This window comes from Nuphar pumila, chromosome 16 (assembly GCF_984573655.1).
Source record: "Nuphar pumila chromosome 16, dmNupPumi1.hap1.1, whole genome shotgun sequence".
Lineage (NCBI taxonomy): Eukaryota > Viridiplantae > Streptophyta > Magnoliopsida > Nymphaeales > Nymphaeaceae > Nuphar > Nuphar pumila.
Window position 1 is genome coordinate 9451734 of NC_143264.1, and position 17535 is coordinate 9469268.

Here is a 17535-nt window from a genome sequence, read left to right on the forward strand (position 1 = left end):
TTTGGGAGTAACATGAACACCACAACAGTCGTTGCCTCCTGCAGCCATGACTTTCAGAGTTCTCCCGCCAGCATCAACTCCAAACGTCCGATTGACCCTGCTATGTCTTGGGATGGTGTCTGTCAGCGTCTTGAGGACAAAATGCAGTACTTTTTAAATGAATTCATTCCCAACATTATCCATAATGAGTTGTGCAACTTTTTTCGGACCAGAAAAACTTCGTCTGTATTCAACATGAGCTCAGGTGCCCATTAGGTATAAAAATTCATGTCATTTGTTTCATGTCGTCAGATTTCAAGCTAGTATATGCATGATTGAATACATATATGCATGATTGCCTCACTATGAATTTTTTTGACACCTTTAGAACACATATATGCATGATTGATTCACTATGTAATTTTTATGACACCCTTATAACACATATACACATGATTAAATCACTATGAAAGTTTTTTTACAACCTTACAACACATATATGCATGATTTCATCACTATAATATTTTCTTAGTGCCTTATAACATATATATGCATGATTGAATCACTATGAAAGTTTTTTGACAACCTTAGAACACATACAAGTATGTGTTCATCACTATGACAACCTTAGAACACATATGAGCCTGATATTAGCATATATGAAAGTTTTTTAATGTCTTATAACATATATATGCATGATTGAATCACTATAAATTTTTTGACTGCCTTAGAACATGATATGCATGATTGAATCACATATAAAGTTTTTTGACTGCCTTAGAATACATATGAGCATGATTGAATCACTATGAAAGTTTTTTTACTGCCTTATAACACATATGAGCATGATATTAGCATATATGAACGGTTTTTGACTGCCTTATAACACATATATGCATGATTGAATCAATATGAAAGTTTTTTGACAACCTTAGAACACATATATGCATGATTGAATCAATATAATTTTTTTTTTGTCAACCTTAGAATACATATATGCATGATTGAATCACTATAAAAGTTTTTTGACAACCTTAGAACACATAGAAGCATGCTTTCATCACTATGAAATTGTTTTACTGCCTTAGAACACACATATGCATGATTGAATTACTATAGAATTTTTCATAAAACACATATATGCATGATTGAATCAATATGAAAGTTTTTTTACTACCTCAGAACACATATTAGCATGATTTCATTACTATGAAAGTTTTTTGACTGCCTTGTAACACATTTATTTGACAACCTTATAAACCATATATGCATGCATGAATCATTATGACATTCTTTGACTACCTTAGAACACATATCTGTATGATTGAATCACTATAAATTTTTTTTCAGTCTTAGAACACATATCTGAATTCTATTAATGTCCTTCAGTTTATTGCTAGTCTATATGTTATTCATCCATTTACTTTGTTGCATTAGATTAGGTGCATTGCATATAATTTATTTCATTATATTTTATTTATAAATACTAACATTTTGGTTCTCTTGTAGGATGTTGGAGATGATCAGCGTAGATAAGCTGATGGAGGCATGGAAGGAGGGGTAGATCGAGAAAATGAAGAGGATGATGCCCCGAATCTTGGCGAGGATTAGATTCATGTGTTTAATTTGTTTGATGTACTTGTAACTAATTATAACTTGACAAGGACTGTATTTGGTTGTTAAAGTTGTTTAACTTAGAACTTGTGTTAAATTTGTTTCACCTGTATATGTATTTTTTATGTGTACTTCATAATTATAACTTGGCAAGGACTGTATTTGGTTGTTAAAGTTGTTTAACTTAGAACTTGTGTTAAATTTGTTTCACCTGATATTGTTTTGATTGATGAGTCTAGAGCTGGGGTTAATGCTAAGTTAGAATTATGGAGACAGACATTGGAAGCTAGAGGTTTTAAGTTGAGTAAGAGTAAGACTGAATATATGGAATGTCGGTTTAGTAAGCAACGAAGTAGTGATGGGAGTGTAGTGAAGCTTGGTGAGCAAGATATACCGGTGAATGATTATTTCAAATATTTGGGATCCATCATTCAAAAGTATGGAGAAATTGATGGAGATGTAAATCATAGGATAAAGGTTGGGTGGATGAAATGGAAAAGTGCTACTGGAGTGCTGTGCGATCGTAGAATGCCATTGCGGTTGAAGGGAAAGTTTTATAGGACGACTATTAGACCCGCTTTACTATATGGTACGGAATGTTGGGCTGCCAAGAGACATCATATTCAAAAAATGAGTGTAGCTGAAATGCGGATGCTTAGATGGATGTGTGGAAATACAATAAAAGATAAGATTCGGAACGAAGAGATACGTAAGAAGGTAGGTGTTGCACCCATTGAAAATAAGATGCGAGAGAATCGTTTACGGTGGTTTGGACATATTCGGCGAAGGCCTAATGATGCTCCAGTTAGAAGGTTGGAGAAATGGGAAAATATATTAGTTAAAAGAGGTCGGGGTAGGCCTAGGAAGACTTGGATGGAGATGATAGGAAAGGATATGAATGCTTTGAACCTCACCGAGGACATGGCGTTGGATAGAAATGATTGGAGGAAAAGGATTCATGTGGAAGACCCAAAATGAATTTCTTTTTTGGTTCATATCGCTGACCCCAATTGTTTTGGGATGTAGGCGTAGTTGTTGTTGTAGGCTATATGAATTGTATAACGAGAAATTTTTCTCGAGTTTCATATTTCAAAAATTTATTTATTTTTTTTTTAAATTAGCAACGGATATTATCCATCGCTAATCCGTCGCCAATTTAAATTAGTCGATGGTTTGCGATGAAATTTAAGTCGTCGCTAATGTTCGTCGCCAAATTGACGACAGATACGTATCCCTCATCACAACTTAGCGACATATTAAATTTCATCGCATAACCAAATCAGTCTCTATTTAGTGATGGATTGGCGATAGATAAATTCTGTCACAGTTTAGTGACTAGGATTATGCGACGAATGCTATCCATCGCTAAACACGTTAGCGATGAATTTTGGGCAGATTAGCAACGGATAGCGTCCATCGCTAATACGCATTTTTCTTGTAGTGTATATCTGCTCTCAAGATGCCCCACAAGCATTTTCTGGGCAGCGATACGACCGATGGCACACCCTGTACCTCATAACAAGACCACCGAGAACATGCCTTCCCTGTCTTGCATCCACCATATCCTGTCTTCTCTCTTTGTGAATTGCACTCTCGCCAACAATGTCATCAACTCATGCAATTGCCGGGGGGTGGGGGGGTTTGGAATGATTGTTCCCTCATCCTATGATGAGGTGCCACTGTTGTGACACCATTGATCACGCCACTCGTCCCCCTACTATACTAAACAAATTTGGGGAACATTTTGTTAGCATAAAATGGTTCGTGAAAGGGCCGCTTATGGGATGTGACTTTGGATGATCGGAACCATGTTTCAGTGGATGCGGGTAGTTAGCGTTCTCTTCGGCCAATCAATGTCCTCAATGAGCCCAGGTCAGAATGTCAAAGGTTGAGCAAGACCTTACGTATGTAGCACTCATCACACCACTACAGGTCTCTTATTTATAGGGAGATTGGGTGGAGGTTCATAATGGGTATAATGGGTATTAGTGGAGGTCCCTAATGGGCATGAATGGACAATTATGAGACCTAATAACCATCTTGTAACCCTCTAAAACCCAAAAGCATCCTGTAACCCAAAAGCCTCCAGAGAGAACCCTATGTCTTCTCTTGATGGACATGTGTCAATAAGAGTCACCTCTTAGACCCGCTCCATAAGTTCAACATTCTCCCACTTGACCCATTGGCACAAATGAAACAAATGCCCCCTTATGGTGTATTTGTTGCACGCGCATTCTAGAAAGACTGCATAGCTTGAATTGCTCTTCCGTTGGAAACTGCTCTCCCACAGCCTAGGGTGTGACGCACCTTTCGTACGAAAGGTAGCATTTTTGTGTTAAAAAAAGTGGAACCCACCGTAGGATCCCACGGAACCGTTTGTTTCACTACCAAAGGAAAAAATATGCGTTTCATATGAAATTAATGCTAACTCTTACCTCATTTTCTGTCTGAAATAAACGTACCCTTCATTTATCATGAGATTTTCATTGCCATGAAAGATCATGATATTGGTTTATATATGTATCTGGATCAAAATTTGAGGTCCATATCCAATCACAAGAAGCCAGATAAGACCTAATAGAGAAGCTGGATTTATTGTCTATTTTGCGGTTTTTAGTGGTTGCATACGCAGATAAGTCTGGGCTGGGTCTAGTCTTAGATAAGCTTTTCCTGGATCTAGGTCTGGTTCCAGCTGGCCACAAATTGGACCCACTTTTGTCCTCCATCAATATCCCATGCAATACTTTTACGTTCAGTTCTCTCTCAATTTGACAGTTCTACATGTGTTAGATTTCCAGCCAAGTTGGTAAATGGTTTGGATCTGGTTCCTGTTAATGGGATATGACAAAAGGATTCGGTTTGAGAAAAGTATTTTGTTTGACTACAAAGCGAGCTTGAGAAAAGCCGCAGTATGGTTCTGCTGCCACCTGTAAATTTTAGTTGCACATTCCTAAAGCATCACCCCTATATTTTTATCAATACCCTGAATGCCCCATGTAATGGCTGCCTCACGAATATAGTTATTTGGAAAATCTCAGCAACACAAAATCCCCTAATAATTTTAAAAAAATTTGTTTGTTTTTTGGAATTATTGGAAACGATACTAGCTGTATAAAAAATGTAAAATATGAAAGACATACAAACTCTAAAAAAATATGTAAATATAAAATCGTTAAGACAAATGCATTATCATATTGAAATGATAATATTTTCATAATAATAAATATTTTGAGAAAATCACTGTTTTCCTGCAGGATAGATAAGAACAAGGATTAATAATAATAAAATAAATGGTAGGACCAATATAAATCTGACCCATATTTATCTACTGGTTGCATTGGACCAAGTCAATGCACACCTAAGCATCTTGTTTAGAGTTATAGTACAGCTGAATCAATTCTTACTACTTTATGAGACAGCCCCACGTGTGCATTTTTTAATTTGCTACTAATTTCAGTTATTTCATTGACTTGACTCACATAATTATCACCAATTTACATAATAGTCGAACAACCTTTTCATTATTGCATTTAACTGCCTCTTTTTTTTACAATGCCACTAGTACTTATTGCTTTAAGAAAGATAAGATGTGCACAAAACAAATTTGCTATCAATCAATAATATCTCATTACTTGTTCCTTTTTAAGAAAATACCATCATACGTTTGGATTCGTCATGGTTCAATTGCTCTAGGAACATGATTGGGACCAAAACGTTTTAAAAATTAATGCATATTTTTTCTTCGTGAAAATTGTCCTAACATAATTATACTAAAAAATGTCTTCAAATCCAAATTGGAGAATTGAAAACATGTTTCTATCAAATGGACCATGCTCATTGGAAATGCATAAGTGATATTCACTTATTAAGGTAACACATTATACATATTCACACAGTACATCGAGGTGGGGGTAGAGGGGCGGGTGCGGAGGTGGGGAAGAGGGACAAGGTCTCCACCCGCAACCCGTCTCAAAATCCTACCCTCCATCCCCGCCTTAATCTCCGCTTGGGTTTTGATTTTAACTTCCATCCCCATCCTCCTCCATCCCCCGTCCAAATGAGGTGAGCTCCTCGGTCCATTGCCATCCCTAAAGGATTAGGAATAGGGCAGTCATGGGGCAAGGCGGGGATTGAGATGAGGACGGGGTGGGGCAGGGGAAAGCATAAGTCCATTCCTGTTTCATGTCCTCCATCCCCTGACAAGGCGGGGTGGGGCCTCGTTTCCCCCCGGTCCACTGCCATCCCTACTTACGAGAGTATATATATATATATATATATATATATATATATATATATATATATATATATATATATATATATATATTTTTTTTTTTTTTTTGAAAGGCAAGCTGAGGTTAGGCAGACACCCACCAGTTATTATTCATAGTACCACTGGGTTTTGAACCTGCAACATCCCACCACAAAGAGACGTGCACTGACAGCTCCTACTAACCACGTGGAGCCCCCATTGGTACATACGAGAGTATATTTGCTACAATAGTTTGTATGTACAAATGACTTAGAAAATTCTTTTTCTTTTGTAAATCTAACCCTATAAATGTAATTTATAGGGACCATTTTGTATGAATATGCATTTGGTTTATCACAATGTGAGGAGGTTTTTCAGCGATCCAAAAAATGGCTATAAATGCTTCTAAATTTATTGATTATAGAAAACACATTTTCCATTGAAAAAACAGCATCAAAGATCGATTCCTTATCAACCGTGCTGAACATATTTTTTGAATAATAACCACGATTAAGCATATCTACAATGTGAGATTTTGTCAAAACGACTTGCATCATGAGATCCCAGTTCCTTTGGACATACAAACGGTTGTACCAAATACATTCCCTGTACATACACGAAGCCAGTTGCATATGAGAGACAAGATAAACAGTACCAAGGTTGGCCTACCATAAAAGCTAGCTCACCAAGCCTAAGATTCAGAGGCAGGTTTGGTGAAATCACATTGCATAAATGCAATGTGCCGCTGCACCTGAACTCCCTTCATCTTTGGGATGACAGCGGACGGGGGGAAAGTGGAGCCCCGCCCCGCCCCGCCCTGTCTCGCCCCGTTTGGATCGGGGATGAAGGGCATGAAACGGGAACAGAGGCGGGTATGAAGGTTAAAATCCATCCCCGTGCGGGGATGAACTTACGTTTTCCTCCGTCCCGATCCCCGCCTCACCTCACCCCATTCCCAATCCTTCAAAGAGATGACAATAGACCGAAGGAAAATGGCCCCCGCCCTGCCTCGCCCCTGAACGACGATGGAGGATATGAAATGGGGATGGAGGCGGGGGTAGAGATTCAAATCCATCCCCATGCAAAAATGAAGGCAGGGATGGAGGTTCGGATTTTGAGATAGGGTAGGGGTGGAGACCTTGTCCAACCAGGTCCATTGCTTCATCTTTTGTTGTACAGCCTGTTAAAGTAGGACCCAACAGCAGATGGATGGTAATCAGGTGCAGCGGCACAGTGCATTTGTACAATGTCATTTCACCTGATCCCATCACCAAGATTCATGAACATTGGAAACAAGATTATCACAAACCCTAAAGTCTTTTGATATGACTCCTAGTCACCAAGTTGTCCATTTCATCCAAGGTACATGTTTGGATCATGCAATCAGCTAAACCCTAAAGTCTTTTCAAGCTTCCCATGGTACCTGGCTTTGCCTACTCTCCATAGTTGACCTATTATATATAGGTTTACCTAGATGGAGGGTTGAACCTATTTCACAAAATGGAGATTGAAAGCTACTAAACAGTGTTATCTCATGAGATCCACAAGCAGGCCTAATGTAAAAAAGATTGTTCTCATGTCACATTACTATTTCCCTATGCAGGAGGAATTTTATGTTAAGGTTTTTGAATTTTATGCATAATTAGCTTCACTCTATTGGTTTCCATCACGTAAATAATATCACTTCCTTGGTCCTTAACCACCACCGCTGTATCCTTTCGGGTCCACCTCCTCCTCAATTTTCTAGCATTCCGTGCCATTACTATCATAGTTAAGGGTTTGGGGTTAGCCACGCTTTCTAAGTCAACCACGAGGTCTCACATTCCTTCGGCCATCTCCTCTCTCCTACTGTATGTCTTCATCATCCCAGGGGCCTGATTTTGGTTCCCCTTCTCCCTCAAGCGTGGGTGACTTACTCACGGCTATTCTTCGTGATTTTCTTTCTCTGCAAATTCTTTGCCATTTTTTTTTTATCCTCATGCTTTCTTTCGCTCTCTAGGTGTCAAAGGGCGGCAGGAGGCATATCGTGAGCGCTTTTTATAGAGCCCTCATGGTGGGTGAGGATAAACATCACCCCACCCGTCAATCACGCGACGAGACGGGGGAGTCTGTTTCGCAAATGGGAAACCATCTTCTCTTTTATTTTATTTTTCACCCGACCGTATCGTCGGGTAGTTTTACAGCTTTCCCTTCAAAAACTCAGAGAGGATCTTGTGAATTCTAAATGAACTCTTATAAGAAGACAGTACTCTTCTTTGTTCACACTACTGACTACGTTACTCTTGTGGAGCCTAGCATTGGGATGGAAACACCGTTTCTATGGGTTGCCAACATATGATTTTCTCAAAATAGGGTGTTGCTAATTCAAAATGTGCTTGCGAAAATACTGTTGCCAAACACATTCTCACGTAAATGGTGTTAAAATGTGGAGTTGGGGTTGCCGACTCCAGCATTTTTTTGCATCACCACTACTCCCAAACAACAAAGTGTGTTGGAGAAACCACAAAGCCGCTCCAATAAAGCTTTCGAAGAGAGATTTAAGCTTGTTTGGGAACTCGTAGCTGGGATGGGAGTTTATGCATTTGCTATGTTCGTTGCTGTTTGATAGAGTGTTGTTGAAGCTGGATTTGGAACTCGAGACGGTGTTGTATGTTCCTCCTGGAACACGGGGCTGCGTGTTCGGGGGTCCGAATGAGTGCCACGTTGGCACTCATTCGTCAGTTTGGGTGTGTACGAAGAAATATTGCGGATCCCAAGATATTCCTCCGTACATAACTCCCGAATGAGTGCCAACGTGGCACTCATTCGGACCCGAACACGCGGCCCCGTGTTCGCGGGGCGAACATACAACCTGCTCGCCCCTCTTTGTATCTGTAGTTTGTACTAAAAGCTGGATTTGATAACAACCACATCTTATAGGTGGTAGCTGCCAATTCTAAGAATTGGCAGCTGTCACCCAAATGTTGTAAACCCCATCCAATCACCAGTTCCTGCGTCACAAGGACACGCGGACATGAGGATACAGGATGCTGGTTGGATTTACAAATTTGAAATTTATTTTAGAAATGAGACATGAGTGCAGTGATTTTTAAAAAATTTAATCAATAAAACTATTTTTTGTCATTCTAACAATAAAAAATGTTTATAATAGAAATATTATTTTAAATAATAAAAATCATTTAAAATATTAATAATGCCACATGGACAAAATGGTGTGACAGTCTAAGTTGTCAGTGGATTGGGTATGACCCGATCCCAACCTGTACTAAATCCCATAGAATCAGGGTTTGGTTACAAAGAAGGGGCTTTGATTAACTATTCGAGTGGACCCATGATGCTGGATTATTAAATGGGTTGGGTACGGTTTATAAAATTTTATACCAAACCTATTAAAACCCGAGTTTCAATTAATATCTGCAATTTTTGATTGTACAAAATCTAAAAAATATTATTTTACCGAGTATGAACCAGATATGGTTTATGTAATTCTTATCAGAATCATGGTATTTCTTAAGAAAATATGTTCAGATACCCTCATCACTTTGGTCAGATCTGAGTTTGGACCCACTCATTTTAATAAGGGGTCCGACCCGTTGAGACACTTAGACAGAGACGGTTGTAAATAGAGACTTAAAGTAATCACTGGAATCCTTGATTACAAAACTAATACAGGCAAATGAGAACAAAAGTTGCGTCATTCATGTGGTGGAATATGAACCAAACACGACATATCATTTGAGGGAGCATGGCAGACGAGACGGTAACAAGATGGACAGTACGGAAGCTTTTCATGAGAGGGATGAGAGCGTGGTAAATGGACACTCCTGGGCTAACGTAGTGGCCAGAATGAAAGCTCAACAGAGTCTGGCATTGGAACCCGATAAGGTTGGGTTGGGGGGAGGGGGAAGTTAAAAAAAAAAATGAGGGATATGGGAAGACGGTTCTTCTCATTTGCGGGAACTGCCTTACCCATAATTGTACTAGGTTTATCCTCTCCCACCGGTGAGCCCTTCACTCATCGACAAACTGAGAGCGAAAGAGGGTGAAAAAAAGATGAGAAAGGGTTGCTGAGAGAGAGAGGAGGATTATCAGAGCCGCCACGGTGATACCAGAGGTACGCCATCTTTTTCTTATTTTCTTTTTTTGGTCGAGCAGAGGGTCAACAACTATGGCTATCGATGAGTTACAAAAAAACCCTCAACTTTGTTGCCGAGCAAGAGAGAGAGGGTTGGCTTTAGTTGCCACTCCCCCCTTCCGCCCATTTATTTAACGGTCGGGTCAATCTGGGTGTGATCTAGACCAAACTACTCGGTCTGGGTTGCACCCAGACCGAACCAGGTAAACAAAAAAAAATTTATGTCGAATCGAATTGGTCTGGGTGTGAACCAGATCGAGTTGGGTCTGACTGAGTCTCGGTTCTCTGTTTGGATCTAGTCTGATCTAAACTAGACTAAATCTGACTCCAGTTCAATTCAGTCAGTCTCAATCAATTTAAATTGAACTGAATCCAGTCTGACAGTTTTGGATCATCCATATTAGAGCTGGATCCAGATCCAACTCATAACTGAATGGATAAGTTCTGAATGTAGATCAGAATTGGGTCTGGATTCAGTCTAACAGTTTTGAATCAATTAAGATCAAAACTAGATCTAGATCCAGTTTGTGATTAGTTATAAATTTTGAGAATCCAGTTGAGTTTTTAAACCAAACCGAGAAGAGTTGAGACTAGGTTTAGTAAACCTAGTACTCTAAACTCATACAAAATCTATTTTGACCTAAGATGAGTCAGGTCAAATTATAAGAGTTAAAATAACCAAATTACCCTTGCATGTACCTAATACCCAATTAAGTAAAATGAGCCTAACTTTGCACTCTGAACTCATAATTGAGTGAGATTTGGTGGGTTGGACTCATATCATAAAGGGAAACCTCTTTGTTCTCTCGTTCTGGTTAAATCAGAGGTATAAAATTTAAGGTTTGATGAGTAAACTCTATTTTGATAATTTTTTCAAAATATAAAATGTTATGTGTATTAACATGAACATGCATGTATAATGATCAGATTATATTGTTAGAGCCTCTTGAGACTCGATTACAACCAGAGTACAATGTTTGTATTCAAGATAAAGGATATTATATGTAATCTTAGTTGTAAAAAATCATTTTGCATTGCATGTTATTATTCATGTTGTATATTAGCATGTTTAGAAATAAACTCTTGAGTGTGAGCATGATATGCATAAAATGATCGTGTATGAGATTGTTGCAATGAGATGATTATATATGCACGTTAGTCATGATATGTTATGCATATTAGAACGAGATTTTCTTTATGATAATATATCTATGTTATAATTTATAAATAACATGCATTGTGATGGGATTGTGATTATCCTTGAGTGTCTTGAATCTAGTCATGTCATATAGATTTTATATTGAGATGAGTATGCATAACTCATTAAATCTTGAAAGTGGTGATCTGTATAAAGGGATACCTGGTTCACAGTAAGAGTATAACTATCATGGAGAGTGGGTCATTGGTAATTTAACGATGTAGAGACTACTTCGTTGCATGCTTAGTATGATATAAAGTGTGAACCTTAATATTATTTTGAGATTGAGAGTGAGATTCGTCATGATTATTTTATGAGATCACTCATGGGAAAACGAACTTGAGAGTAAAGTTGAATGTAATGAACTTAAAATATGACTTAGGTTTATATTCACATAGTAATTGAGATTCTAGACAACCATTGTTGGTTGAAAGTCATTATAGTTAGGATGTAGTATGAACCATACCAAGTTTGAGTTTGAGCCTGACCTTTCAGGTAGCTATCGGTGGAGTCCCCCTTCTTGTTTCATTGCAGTTTTTGGTTGTTCAGGGATCGTTGAGAGTGTATGGTTCTTAGTCTGGCCAACAATATAGAATTTGCATATTTTACATGGGTTGCTACACACATAGATGATTATGACCGATATAGCCGACCCAGTGTTATAGTTTGATGTGAGTGTTTTAAGAAAAAAAAATTAAACATACAAATCTTGTGTGGTGTGTTGAAAACTAAACTCGGACTAGGGGCTTAGAGCTCCACTACAGTTGTAAGTTAAAGTCATTATTTGTTTAAAATAATATTCTTTACTGAGTTGTAAACTCAATCTCTATAAAATTACAATTGTAGGATTCAGGTACACTAGCGTAGGCGCGATGTGATCGGCTACTCTGACTTTGCCGTAGAGTACTTATTAATTTTTATTTTCTTGTCATTGAATACTTATATAGTTATTATTTTTTTATGTTATGAATAATAAATTTTGTGAAAAAAATTGAGTTACTAGAAAAAAAAGAAAAAAGTTTTTAGTCATATTTTTTCCAGTGTAAACTTCGTATGTTTTCTCTTTAGAAAGTAATACCGACCGAATTTGGACTCTCGAGGTTTCAGATTAGAGTGTTACAAAAGCTATGATTCCTTGAATCCACAAGGGTTTCACTTAAGTCTACAGACAAGGAAAAGTGCATACAACTCAAAGGAATCTTTGAATTCACGGGAAAAAGAAGGGACAATTACCCAAAAGAAACTCACTTATTAATAAAAAACTGAATACAAATCCAAATACATCCTCTAGACTCAATAAGCCTACTTTAAAACCCAAACTCCTTAACAACTTTAAGACATCCACCTTTATCCAAGACATCTCTAGAAACTAAAATCCAATAGACTCTCCTAACCTAAAGACTGATTGCATTTTTTCATGTAAACCATAAATCTAAGACAGTAGACTCTGACTCAATTTTGGACATATCATTATTCTCTAAAAAGTTCAAAGACATATGCTCTACATCATAGAACCTTATTGAATAGAGTTGCCAAAAACATGTTCTTAGGGATGGCTTTGAAATCTAGTTTTGGAATTGCCAACCCCACCCTGAATGCAGCGCTTTGCTAACACCTGTATTCCCAAACAACAGAGGGTGTTAGGGAAGCTGCAATGCACCTCTAATTCAAGGGTCCCAAACATAGTCTATTACGACACTGAGTGACACTGGTTGCCAATATTTCAGGCTTGTTCAAGCATTAAGTTTGCTGATTGTCTGCATTAATGTCCTTCTGTCACAGCTAGTTACAGGCTCTCGCTGGTGCTAATTAGGCTTGGTCAGCTGAAACTATCTCCCCTTTCTTTATTCTTCCTTTTCTTCTGCATTTTTCTGTTGGTACTTAAACAGAAAAAATGGCATCCTATATCTAACTTATGGTAAAAGTAACTTCTGTCTCTGCATATTGGCAAATGATGGAGGAGGTAGGTGTAAAGCAAAATAATGGTACTCAACCTATCTCTGTACCGTAGACATACAACAACTAGTAATGATTATAAACTTTCAGTCTTTCTTTTCAAAGGGCACTCTGCAACAGACAGTTCTAACGCAAAAGGTTCAAAAAACAAAAAGTTTAGTAATACTAATTAAAAATAGGAAGTAATAAACATTCAAAGAGTACTGGACATTTAGTTAATGTTTCCGATCGGTTATAAATTTTCTCCAATGATAGGATCCTTTATAATTTTTGCCCACAAAAAATTGAGCTGCTAAGAATCCAAGGCATTGACCAAAGATATGGCCCTTAAGAAAAGAAGAGAAAAAGTTTTATCATGTATTGTCACATCTGCAACATTCAAGCTACTTGAAGTTTATGATGCCTATTTTGTTATAGGGGCAAGCCTATTGAGTTGATGTGCCTAAGCATTGTGTTAGTAGCTATTCATGAATGGACTTGCGAGCCTGTCCAGAAATTGGAGTTTCTAATCAACACACTGTTTTACTATTTTAAAGCTTCCAAATTCAAGCCATCATCTGTAGGATTGATAGCAATAGATAGGACAGTGAATTTAGGACTCTATCTTAAAGCAGTGCTGTATCTAGGTAGGATAGTTGGAGATGTTCACATCGTTCAGTATGTTTAGGTGGGGAAAGTATGGCTAAGCACCAGGTGCCTTTAATCTAGTAAGTCGTATCACATGAGGAACACTGCTTTTTCTGTTGATTGTGAGGAAACGAACAGAGTACAGTATCTCTGGCCTAGGGCTGGTAAACTAACCGATCAGCTCATGGCCCGGCTCGTCATGAACTCGTTCATGATAGTATAGCTGGCAAGCTGCGCCACGAGCATCCCGTTTAGCTTAAATGAGTCGAGTAGGAACACAGGGTGTTCGGCTCAGCTTGGCTCGGGAGAGCTCGTTTAGTTAAAAGAAATATATTTTTATGTATAATATATAATTAAAGTGTAATATATAAAATGAATAATACATAAAATATATATAAAAAAATAGATGAATGCAAAACATATACATAAAATATGAACTATTAAGTGCAATATAATATATATATATATATTGTAATATATAAAAATATACATGTTCCATGTATAAATAACATAGAATGCTTTTACACGAGGCAGATCGTGTTCGTGTTCGGCTCGTCTCATTCAGGAACAAGCCGAACTCAAGCTCAGCTTGGCTAAAAATGAACAAAGCCGAACTCAATCCACGAGCTGAATCCACTGGTAAACGAGCCAAGCCCAAACATATACTGTTCTGTTCATTCGCCTCATTTACCAGCCCTACTCTGGCCCATAACTTCCAAAGCTCTCTCTCTCTCTATCTAGGGCGGGTAAATGAGCTGAATGAGACGAGTTTGAAGTATTCAAGCTTGACTCATTCTTGTGGCAAACCAAACCAAGTTCAAACTCATTATCAGTTTGAGTTAAATGAACTGAGTGGAGCCGACTTGTTTATAACAAAAAATACAAAGTTTTAGAGCTAGAAAAAATGGGATTACAAAAAAATGCACGCAAAATATATCTAAAATTTATTTCTTACTACCCAACCAGCTTATACGAGTAGAGCAGAATCAACTTCCAATTGTTAATATTCAGTTTGCTGAGCCTATTTTATGAGTTTGAATGAGCTCTTAATAAGCCTAACATGTGCTGAGCCATGACCAGCTTGGCTTGTTTCCCAGCCCTAAGTATAGCTGCAAATTGCCTTTAGTTGCATGTGAATGCCCCAGTGTACAGTGATCTGACTGTTCGCAACATGATCGGAAGAAGATACATATGTAACAAAAATGGGGACAAAACCTAAGCTTATATTAGCATCAGTGCATGTTAATGTTATCCATTCACAAACAAAACGAAGTAAACCACAAAGAAACATAGAAGAAGGAGAAGAGGGCACCAAACATACGTGGTTTGGCCTGAAGCATATGAGCATGGGTGAAGGAGGAAATGGTGATACAAGGTCTCTCAAAACTCTAAAATACTTAATACACCCAAAGCTCTCCATAAAAGAAAGAAAGACCCTAAAACAATATCAGCCCAAACCTAAGGGTGGCATCCCGTGCCGCAAGGTTGAAGCTGGGTATGTACTCCACAGTGGGTAAGGGGACCTCAACCATCTTACCAACCGGAAGCCAGCCAAGGTGCAGTCGGTGATGGGTTTTTTTTCCTTGGATTATCGAAAAACAAAAAATATTAGCCAAACCCTCTACTATCACAATAAACCTCATTAAACATTTTCATTGTATGGTCTTAAAAATATTTCACGGATTGGCTCATGTATCAGAATTGATGCGGAATTAATTCAAGACACCAACAATAGTTAATGAAGTCTGAAGTTAAACTAAATCTTGTCTTCAATTGCATTGGCAATCATTACCATGGCCAACAAAATCATAAATGTCATCCCATTTACTTATCACAATGCTCTAATTAATTCAAAATATAGTTAGCAAAACAAACATGTAATTTCTGACAAAGATGTAGATGGCAGTTACTTTTATCACCATTCTATATTTTGACCGAGACCAAAAAATATAACAAACATGGTCAATTCACTACTCAAAATATGACAAATCTAAGCAATTGATTTTTGATGGTTTTACCCTTTTGTTGCCTGAAAAATTAGACACTTTGGTCCAACCACTTGTCTAAGTTGTCGCCTGTCAAAATCAGGCGCCATGATTTTGACCAAACAAAAGAGCAAAACTCTCAAGAAAATAGTAAATTGGCCATGTTTATTATTCTAGTTTGCAGTTAGTTCCATTATTGTGCTCAAAACTAGTGCCATCTACTTCATTGTTTATAAGAACTTTGAAAACTAAAATAGTGGATACTCTATCCTTCACAAAAAAAATATGCAAAACAACTCATTCTTTAAAGAAACGATAGAACATGAAAAAATATATTTAGAAAAAAAATGTTTTCCAAAAAAGCTCAACTATAGACCTAGTTCTATTGTAATTCAAGTTTGGACGAATTGAATCTTAAATTTGAATCCTAAAGTTCAGATTTCCTACCTTTCTTTTCAAAAACAATCTCATATATGTGTCCATTTTGTTTAACTCATTTTATAAACTAAAACTGAATTCAACCGTTATGTACTATTTGTCAAAAAAATTATCACTCATTTTTTTCATGTCAATTTTTATCATCCACCGTTTTTTAGTGTAAAGCTTTTTCAATCATGAAATCTTATTTAATGATTTTTTTGTGGTTTCACATATTGCTAACTCTCAACGTCATATACACCTGTTGGATTGAGATCAGGTATGTAAATCAGTGATGTAAGGTGGGTTTGGTCTTGGGAAGCTTCGTGATCTTAATCTCCCCCTGCTAGCTAAGTTGGGATGGAGGTTGGATTCTAGGATAAGTAATCCTTGGACTTGCTTCATTCACTCTAAATATTTGTGGTTGAGCTCTATTTGGATTCATTGGAGGCCTGCACAAAGTGTCCTGGGTGATGGCGCAACATGCAAGCAACTTTTTTTTCTATAGTTCCAAGTTCAATGCCCATTCTGCATGGGAAGTTATTCGAGAGAAGTATTATTATCAGTTTAGGGAGTCTATTAAGATTAGAAGTCTTCCCTTATAAATTTGGGAAAGATCTAGGATTAAAGGAGTAAAAAAAAATTGAGAATTGAGAATTTTGATTGATTTTAGTATTTTTAATTATTTGATTTATTCTCTGTTTTTGTGTTAATTTCTTGCATTTTTAGCTATTTCTCAGTTTTTTCTAAATATAATAGTAGTGGTTAGAATTTATCGTAAATCGGGTCCTCTGGGTTTACATCGTATGGCCAAGACTGCTTCAATCATTTTTGGTTACTCAGTTGGTACTTTACCACTCAAATATCTAGGACTCATCATTGTTAATTTTAAGGCCAGAGATTTCAAAAAAATAATGTCAATATCAGCCAAAGCTTTCACAAATTTTCTTCCGTTGTTTCACCAAATATCTGGACATCGTCGGTGAACAGTAATGCAAAAATGATTGAAAGCCAGGAAGGTTCACTCCCTTCAAAAAGCATTTTGAGGTCCCCGATCGCATCAAGCTATTGACTAAGACCTCCCACAGCAATTATGAAGAGAAGAGAAAGGATAAGAGGTCTCCCTGATGGATGCTCCTGTAGATGTTGAAAAACTTGCTCCCTTTGTCATTTACACTGATAGCCATGGAGGAAGAGTTAAGTAATGACTTAATCCACCCACACCATTTGGATACAAAATTCACCTTTTCCAAACAGGTAAGAAGGTAATCTCATCTTACTGAATCAAATGCTTTCTCTAGGTCTAACTTCAAAAGGAAGGCTTTCTTCTTTGACGTATGGACTGAGTGAATAGCCTCATGTGCTAGAACATATA